We start from the raw sequence: 9,316 nt of genomic DNA on the forward strand, positions 1-9,316 counted from the left end.
CCTATTCACGTCATTAATACAACAAGACGCCTTTATCATCTCCACATCAGCACTTCAAAGGGTTTCCGGAGTTCTGTGTCAGTGAGGACATATATTTTTTATTATAAATCACAACATCATGCTTCTTTTTGTTCTTGCCTTTTAAAAATGTAATTATCTTTTTTAAAAAGATTTTATTTATTTCGTTGAGAGAGAGCTAGAGAGAAAGACAGCAGGAACAGGGGCAGAGGGAGAAGGAAAAGCAGACTCTCTGCTGAGCTGGAAGCCCAGGCTCCATCCCAGGACCCTGGGATCATGGCCTGAGCTGAAGGCAGATGCTTAACCGACTGAGCCACCCAATGCCCCTAAAATTTACATATCTTTTACAAAAGTTTATTCTTAAATGTACAACAGGATCCAAGACAGCATTCCAGCTATAGGTGGCGACAGGTGTTAAGGGCAAGAATCTAGATGTTCACACAGGAATGGAATTATGGATCACCACTGTCCCAGGCACAAGGAACATCTTACTTTTCGTCAGGTTCCTTAATTCCTTCAGTGGCCAGGACGTCCTGCCCCTGAGACTTTGCTTTTAGTTCCTCTAGTTTCTTCTATTCCTCTTTCTATTTCTGCTTGAATGCCTTATCTTCATCATTCATCTCTATGGCCTACTCCTTGGGCTGTTTCAGGGACTTTTTTCCGCCACCTTTGTGGCCAGACCCAGTATCACACTTACGACATATTTGTGTGCTTGAGTATATAACTGGTAGATGCTGGCAAAGATGAATGTGATCCTTCCTCTCATTCGTGGACGTATGTCCCTTACGCAATATGTTGCTGTCCTTCCTTCTGCCAAGAAGTGAAGTCTGTTTTCCTGCCCCTTGGATCTGTGCTGACCTTGGGCCTTTGTCTGATCAGAAGAATGAAGCAGACATCTTGTGTCACTTTCAAGCTTAGGCTACAGGAGAACTCGTAACTTCTGTTTCTGACTTCCTAGCATCCCGAGAAGAAGCATATGAAGAAACCTAGGGTAGTGGGGTGATAGGCCCAGCTCACAGACACCATCAACCACCACATATGTACGTAGGCCATCTTAGACCCAGGTGAGCAGCCAGATCACAGTGGCTCCCTTGTTGAGATCAGCAGAAAAACTTCCAGCTGAAAGAAGTTACATGAGTGGTCAACAGGCACATGAAACGATGTTTGACATCACCAATCATCAGGGAAATACAAATCAAAACCATAATAAGGTATCACTTCACACCTGTGAGGACAGCTACTCTCAAAAGGACAAAAGGTAATGGTATTAGTGGGGATGTGGAGAAAAGGGAGCCCTTGTGCACTGTTGGTGGAAATGTAAATTGTTTCAGCCACTATGGAAAACAATATGGAGGTTCCTCAAAAAATTTAAACTAGAACTATCATAGATGGTCCAGCAATCCCACTTCTGGACATATATCTGAAGCAAGCGGAAACACTGTGTCAAAGAGATATCTGCACCCCCATATTCATTGCAGCATTATTTACAACAGCCAAGGCATAGAACCTAAGTGTCTACTGATGGATGAATGGATAAAGAAAATGTGGTGTATATACACAATGGAATGTTAGTCAACCATAAAAAAGAAGGAACTCCTGCCATTTGCGACAACTTGGATGGACCTTGAAAGCATTATGCTAAGTAAGTCAGACAGAGAAAAAAAATACTTCGTGACCTCACTTATAAATGGGATTTAAAACAAAAACACAAAACCCACAAGAAACAAAATCAAGCTCATGTAAAAAGATCAGATTTGTGGTTCCTAGATGGGGTGGCTCAGGGGAGGCAGAATGGGATGAAGGTGGTCATAAGGTACAAACTTCCAGCTACAAGGCAAATAGGCCTTAGGGATGTAAAAGACAGCAGGATGGTTATGGGTAACACTGCTGTTTGGTACGTAAGAAAATTAAAGTGTAAATCCTGGGGCGCCTGGGTGGCACAGCGGTTAAGCGTCTGCCTTCGGCTCAGGGTGTGATCCCGGTGTTATGGGATCGAGCCCCACATCAGGCTTTTCCGCTATGAGCCTGCTTCTTCCTCTCCCACTCCCCCTGCTTGTGTTCCCTCTCTCGCTGGCTGTCTCTACCTCTGTCGAATAAATAAATAAAAAAACTTAAAAAATAAATAAATAAATAAATAAATAAATAAAAGTGTAAATCCTAAGAGTTCTTATTACAAGGAATAATTTTTCTTGCAGTAATTATTTCATGATATATAGTCATATTGTTATACTATGCACCTTAAACCTGCACAGTGCTGTATGTCAATTATATTTCAATAAAACTGGAAAAAAACTTTGCCATCTGCGTCAGCCCGAATTCCTGACCACATAATTCTGGGGAAATAAAATGATTGTTGCTTTAGGCCACTTACTTGTGGTGGTTTGTTATGTAATAATTGATTATTGAGACAATATTTTTTTTTACATTTTCTCTATAAACAGTTATGCCTGAACAGAATATCTTAAAACAGGAACTATGATTTTTAGTCTCCTTCAAAATTTTTTGGACCTATCTGATATCAGAAAGTGTAGACTTTCTGCTAGATAGTTTATTTAACTATAACTTGTATACTTTTTTTTGGTATAAGTATATATATCTTTTGTATAGATCTTTTAAATTTGTGCTTATCAAGTTTGATGTTACATCAAAGTTTATGTAATTGGTATTATTTTTAGGGATTGTGTGTGACTTTTAAAGCTGTTGGCTGTAAATGTATCAGATTCATGTCTCAAGTAAAAATCTTTCAAGTGGCACTGCTCTTGGTGCTTGCAGTATCTCTTTGAGATAAGCATGATGTTTTGAAAGAAGGGGAAAACATTTTCATTATGGTTTCTTTAATCAACAGGAGTCAACTATTTGCCTTTTATTACCACTTGCAAAGAAACTGATTCTTAATTTCCCATTTCTGAAATGCCCTAGGGTAATAGAGTCCTAATGACGTAAGCGAAAACGGAACACCTTCTCATGCTTGCTCAAACATTAAGGCACACAGGAGTGATTACCAGAGGTATCTGCTTTCATAGACACCAAGTGCTAAATCTGTTAGTATTTCCTGCTATTCTTCTGAATTTTGAATACTGTTCATATAAATTGAAAAGGCCAACGTATAGAGACATTTATGTGATTTTCTTCCTGTTAAAAATATAGACTTGTTAAGGTAATGGAATAACAGATTTTCGTAAAATTATGTGTACAGTTAAAATCTACAATTTCTTTTACACTGAATACAGTTATTTTTGTTATAATTAAGTAAAAGTATTTCCATTTAACTGTTATGATAACATCGGATTTGTATCTTGTCTGGGGAAATCTGCACATTTCATTCATCCGAAATTACATTATTTACCTTAGTGCTTGACTGTATAGCCACTTGGATTCTAGGATCTCAACGCCTGCACGTACGAGCTTGAGAAGGCTTTGACAATTGATTTGCAGGACACATTTTAAAGCATGTAGCCTAACCAGTAGTACTTTTGTACTTAAAGTAGCGAGGGTCTGAAAAGGTCATCCAATGGAAAATGTGTGAATTAAATATTTCTGATATTCATTCCCACTTGGGAACAGCTACAGGGAAGGATTTGTTTGGTTATAACTATACACCATCTTAGCATCTTCCGTACCGGAGTAAATTTTTAGTCTTGACAGATGATAGGATAGAATCATTGTCTTTGTAGAGAAGACAAATATTAGATACTTAGGGAAGGAGGGGCAGGAGCATTCAAGCTCAAACTTTCTTCGTGATATTCCTACCAGATGGACTTTAGAAATTTACAGAGTTTCAGTCTAAAGCTGAGGTATAGTCTTGCTTTTCCTTCTCAAAGATTTGATGGTTATTTTTTGCTAGGCAGACAATTTAACTGAAAGTGTTGGCTATCCCTTTATTTTAGTCCCAATAAGCATGCTTTTTAAAAAAAGATTTGTTTATTTTAGACAGAGAGAGAGAGAGAGTGGCGGGGGAGGGGCAGAGAGAGAGAGAGAGAGGGAGAAAGAGAGAATCTCAAGCAGACTCCTGCCGAGCTCGATCCTGGGACCTGAGATCATGACCCCAGTGGAAATTGAGTCGCCTGCACAACTGACTGAGTCACTCAGGCGCCCCAGCACACTTTGGTTTTTTAAAATAAACGTCTATTCTTTTGGCGATCCCTTTAAAGTCAATCTAATTCCTCCTTTTCAAAGGTTTTTTGGGTTCAGGCTATAGAAGTGCCTTGACTGACCTGCTGCTCTGAGGTAAGGGAGCTGGGGAATTGAAGGAAATTTGTGAAAGGGGATAGAAAATTTCCTCTTCTTTTACCCTGAGCCTGGCCCTCAAAGTGTGTTCCACAGATCAGGGGCTCCCGCATCATTTGGGAGCTTGCTGCCTCCAAGACCTACTGAATTAAAATCTGCGTGATGACCAGAATCCCCATGCGGTTTTCATACTCAAAGTTGCCATGCTCTGCCCCAGCAGAAAGCGTTAGGTAAAATCTGCCAGGCATCCCTCTCCCATGGCCCTCAGAAAGATCTCTCTCTTTCCAGGTTTACCTCTCAGGAGCTCTGGCAGTTTGTTTCCACTAGGTGTGGCTTTGGGGAAAGAATTTAATTTCCTGGGTTTCTATTTGCTATCTGTACAGTGATGGTCTAATGCTTTGTGACGTCTCTCTTGTGGCTTAGCTAGCCTGCTGTGCGGACTCCGATCTGTCGACAGTGAGCCCAGATCATGATTTAGGAAGAGAAAATCTCTTCCACCCCTTGCACAGACACTCACTTCACCGGCACATACTTACCCTAGCCTAATTCACACCAACTAAATGAATTTGTTTCAACTTAAGTTAGCATAAGCTAGATTCCTATGAATATAGTTGCCACTTTAAAATACATTCTGAGGTAAAAGTAACCAATTTTTCCAAAGGAAAAAAAAATGTAATGGACTGTTGTTCTTTCCAGTTAGAATACATCATGACTTCAATTAATTACCTTCTAGTATGTCACTTGGTATCATGATATACTATAAGCTGTATTTACTGTATTTAAACTGTTTAGAGGTTAAACTGTAGAGAGTTTAAACTGTATTTAAACTCTCAAAGGAGAATATTAAAAATATAAAATAGACTTTGATTTACAATTTAGGAAGCTCTTCACCTGCATGATTTCACAAAATACAAGGAATCTATGCAACTTCCAATTTAAAAATGTCATGCGTGGTAAACTGGCAGTTATTGTTAATTTTGTAGATTTCTTTGAAGTCCTTAGTGTAAAGCATCGCAGAGACAGTTTACTGTCACGTAGCAGGCTATAGATACAGCTGTGTCGTTCATGATCGTTACTGTATTTTGGTGTTGTAACGGCTTAGGTTAAGGAAATTGCTATTATTTCCCCAGAATTCTTTCTCCCTCCGTATATTAAGTTCAGTGTGTCCCGCCTGCGTTGACATAAGGTACAGACACTGAGGCACCAATTTCCTAGGCTTGACAATACTTCAGACTGATATTTTTACTTGATATCTCACTTTCAATATATAGGAGACATTGTGGGCTTTGGCGTGTGATAGCCAGATTAACTCTCAACATCTAAAATGATTTCAAGTAGCTTGGTGGCAAAAGGTGATAAAGGATTGAAGATAAACATTGTTAAAACAGTTAAACGGCATCCCGGAATTATGTGAAAGGCATTTAGATACTAAAAAGTGTCATGTATTTCAGAATAAAATAAGGGAAAGCAGAAGTCTATTTTTCATGATGTATGCTTTTATTTGATTGTGAGACACGGCAGTGTTTTTTTTAGAACCCCTGAGTGCACTTTTTTTTTTTTTTTAAATCTCCCAACACATGTTGGTGGTTACAAAACCACCACAGGCAGAAGCTTAGTTGGTCATTATTAAACATCATTTTTAATGAGTAACTTTTTAGTAATCAAAAAACAACTGACACGGGGCGCCTGGGCGGCACAGCGGTTAAGCGTCTGCCTTCGGCTCAGGGCGTGATCCCGGCGTTATGGGATCGAGCCCCACATCAGGCTCCTCCGCTAGGAGCCTGCTTCTTCCTCTCCCACTCCCCCTGCTTGTGTTCCCTCTCTCGCTGGCTGTCTCTCTCTCTGTCGAATAAATAAATAAAATCTTTAAAAAAAAACTGAAATAAAAATACTTTCTCTCTAATACTATGTCCTATTTGATGAGGTATAACTAAAAACCTTCCTAGCTTTCTTTTTTTTTCTTTTTAATAAATATTTATTGTGAAGCTCTTATGTGCCAGATGCTGTGTCAAACTTAAAGACAAAGACAAATAAAACATAGTTCTTGCCATTGTGGATCCTAGAGTTCAAGAAGATGGAGGAAAAAACCCGAGGAACTATAAATTTGTTGTTTTGTGGAAGATGGAGTTGACTTAATGAGAATATTGAATTCATTTATAAGAAGTCAAAAGCATAGCGATTAATATGGAATGATCATGATACCACGTGAAAGAAATAACAAATGTGCAAGTTTTCAAGGATATAAAGGGGGAGAACCAGACAGACTTGATTCCTGTTTTTTGCTTTTTTGTTTTTAAAGATTTTATTTATTTATTTGACAGAGAGAGAGGCAGCGAGAGAGGGAACACAAGCAGGGGGAGTGGGAGAGGGAGAAGCAGGCTTCCCACTGAATGGGGAGCCCGATGTGGGGCTCGATCCCAGAACACTGGGAAGGCAGACGCTTAACGACTGAGCCACCCAGGTGCCCCTTGATTCCTGTTCTTATGGAAATGATATTCTAGTACTGGAGTCAGTTTAAAATTAAAAAAAAAAAAAGGAAAGATCAACACAGTAACTTAGAATTAGCAATAAGAATGAATGCCACCAACAAGGGGCCATGATATTGGGGTAAAGGTAAGAAAGAGTCACTAAAGATCTGATTTTAATCACTGAGGATGTAAAGGATGAAAGTGAGCCAGCTGTTGGAAGCAGGTGGGCATGCTAAAGGCATTCTAGAAGATGGAAAAGTTAGTTGGATGATTCTCTGGAACTTTAGGTTATTCTATCAGTAGTAGGCTTAGTATTTAAGATTCTCAAAAATATATAGTTTTAGAGGTAAGTCATGAGAAATCAAATCAACCAACCATATCAGTCCCATTTCATTATTTTCTGTAGACATATCTGAAAAGAGGCAGAAGCCTAGATCACATTCTCTTTACCTGAACTTATAAGCCTTAGTTACAAGGAATAACCCCTTGAATATTTTGCTAACTTTTTTTGCTATATGCAAAAATTATCTGAAACATGTTTAGGTAAATTTAGGCTACTTTCCTTTACTTTAAGATCCAAGTTTGACTAGTCACTAGGGAAAAAAGAATTTCACTAAATAATTCATAAGACAAAACAATGCAGAGCATCAATGTGTCTGAATATTTGTTAGTACTTTGCTTTCATTTATCGGCTGAGTTTTGTACTCTGTATAGTTTTCAGTGGTTGCTCCAGGGATTACACATACTCTACTTTTCACAATCCCCTTAGAATTTTAGCACTTGAGCGTAGAAATCTTACCTCCTTTATACTGCAGTGGTCCAGTGTGTTACACCTACGTACATCGAACGCACAACCGAATACATACTTTTTGCTTTCGACCATCATACGTATTTTAAAGAACTTAAAATGAGTCTATGACATTTAGGCAGACATTTACCATTTCAGTGGCTTTCATTTTTCATTCCTGAAGTTCCAAGTTCCCTCCGGTACCATTTCCCTTCTGTCTGAAGGACATCTCTTGGAGCAGTTAGCTTCCTTCATCTGAGGGTATGTCTTATTTGCTTCCCCTCTAAAAGATGATATTTTGGGCTACTTTTGGGACTCCATGCTGAGACTTCTTTTTGTTCAGCATATAAAAAATGTTATTCCACCCCCTGTGTGCCTCTCTGGTTATTGCCCCTAAATGTGGCCGGTAAGATGTAAGCAGAAGTGTTTGGATAGGTCTTCCCGACCATTCATAACTTGCGAGAAAATGACTCAGTGGCATGAAGGGCGCCATTTCTTACTTGGGCTTCTTCTCATTCCTGCTTGGAACTCCTATGTGATGGCTGTAGCTCCAGCAGAAAGTCTGGGACTTTGGGGATAGAAGAGGTGACACAGAAGGAGCCAGGACCATGGATGATTTTGCTAAGTGCTGCGTGAGCTCTGGGAAGCCTACCTCTGGACTACTTTCACATGAGACCACAAACTGTAGTGGTATCTGTTATTATCCGCTGAACTGAATTTCTAATGTGTGTAGGGGTCACATCCCTTCCTTGTCTTATTCCCTGGAGGCATCTCTGTTACATACCAAACATTCTGTATATGTATACTACTTAAATGGATTACATTCTTTATATATATTTCAAAATCCCTTAGTGTAGGTGGCAGGGTAGAAAAAACATTAAAAAAGCTCTAATTCTATGATATGTGTAACTTGTAGGAACTCAAAAAAGCTTCTAACTTGTGTATCTTTTGATATCTTTTGATATATTAGGATATCCCTAATCCCAAGATGGTGGACTCTGATGATTCAAGGATCACTTTTCACACCTCGTTTTTCCCAGAACCTAGCACTGTGCTTACACATGATGCTAGTAATGACGGACATCCACAGGACCTGGCTCCTTCCTGAGACCACATTTACTAGACCCTCTGTCTTTGTGTCTAGGAGTCCAGTGTTAACCACCAAGGCAAGAGTGTACCAGAGGATATTAAGACATAAGGCATTTGTTGATTAGATTATTCGTACTTGCATAAATTTAATCCTTTAAAAGTGCTTTAGATACCAAAATGTATGATCTTTTTCTTCACATCTAAAAAGGTAATTATGTTGGAGATTTGAGGATCTAAAAGTCCGAAGGAATGGTGGAAAGATCAATAGGACCAGTGAGTAGGGTTGAGACTACTAAAAATAAGCAAAGAGTGAGGATGGAGAAAACAACATTACCAAAAAACCTTGTTCTTATGAAATTGCCTTTAATTACTATAATAACTCACTATGAATGTGTTCTGTTCTAATAATAGTAAGGACTTGGAGATTTCTCTAAATTGTATCCATATTCCTAGAGGTGTCAAAAGCCCTTCTAGTAAGTCTCACTTTCTGCTTTTTTGATCAGTCAGCTTCCTGTCACACAGATTTGCTCTTCTCCTGTCTCACTGAATGGCACCATGCTCTGCATGGGAGCCCAGGAAACACCATGAAGAACTATCCTCGAATTGTCCTCTGCCTTTAGTCCGATGTACAGAGAACCTGCAATTCTGTCAGTGACGTGCATCTTTCTCTTAAATTGGCCCATTCTTAATATCCCCCTCTATCACTACCTTACTTTAGTCGAACTAT

The 9,316-nt window shown here is 39.1% G+C and overlaps 1 pseudogene; it reads right to left on the minus strand.

Moving 5' to 3' along the window:
• Positions 1–506: 506 nt before the first annotated feature.
• Positions 507–5,312, minus strand: LOC121105657 (annotated as a pseudogene).
• Positions 5,313–9,316: the final 4,004 nt, after the last annotated feature.

Source organism: Ursus maritimus, unplaced genomic scaffold, assembly GCF_017311325.1.
Source record: "Ursus maritimus isolate PB19 unplaced genomic scaffold, ASM1731132v1 scaffold_28, whole genome shotgun sequence".
NCBI lineage: Eukaryota > Metazoa > Chordata > Mammalia > Carnivora > Ursidae > Ursus > Ursus maritimus.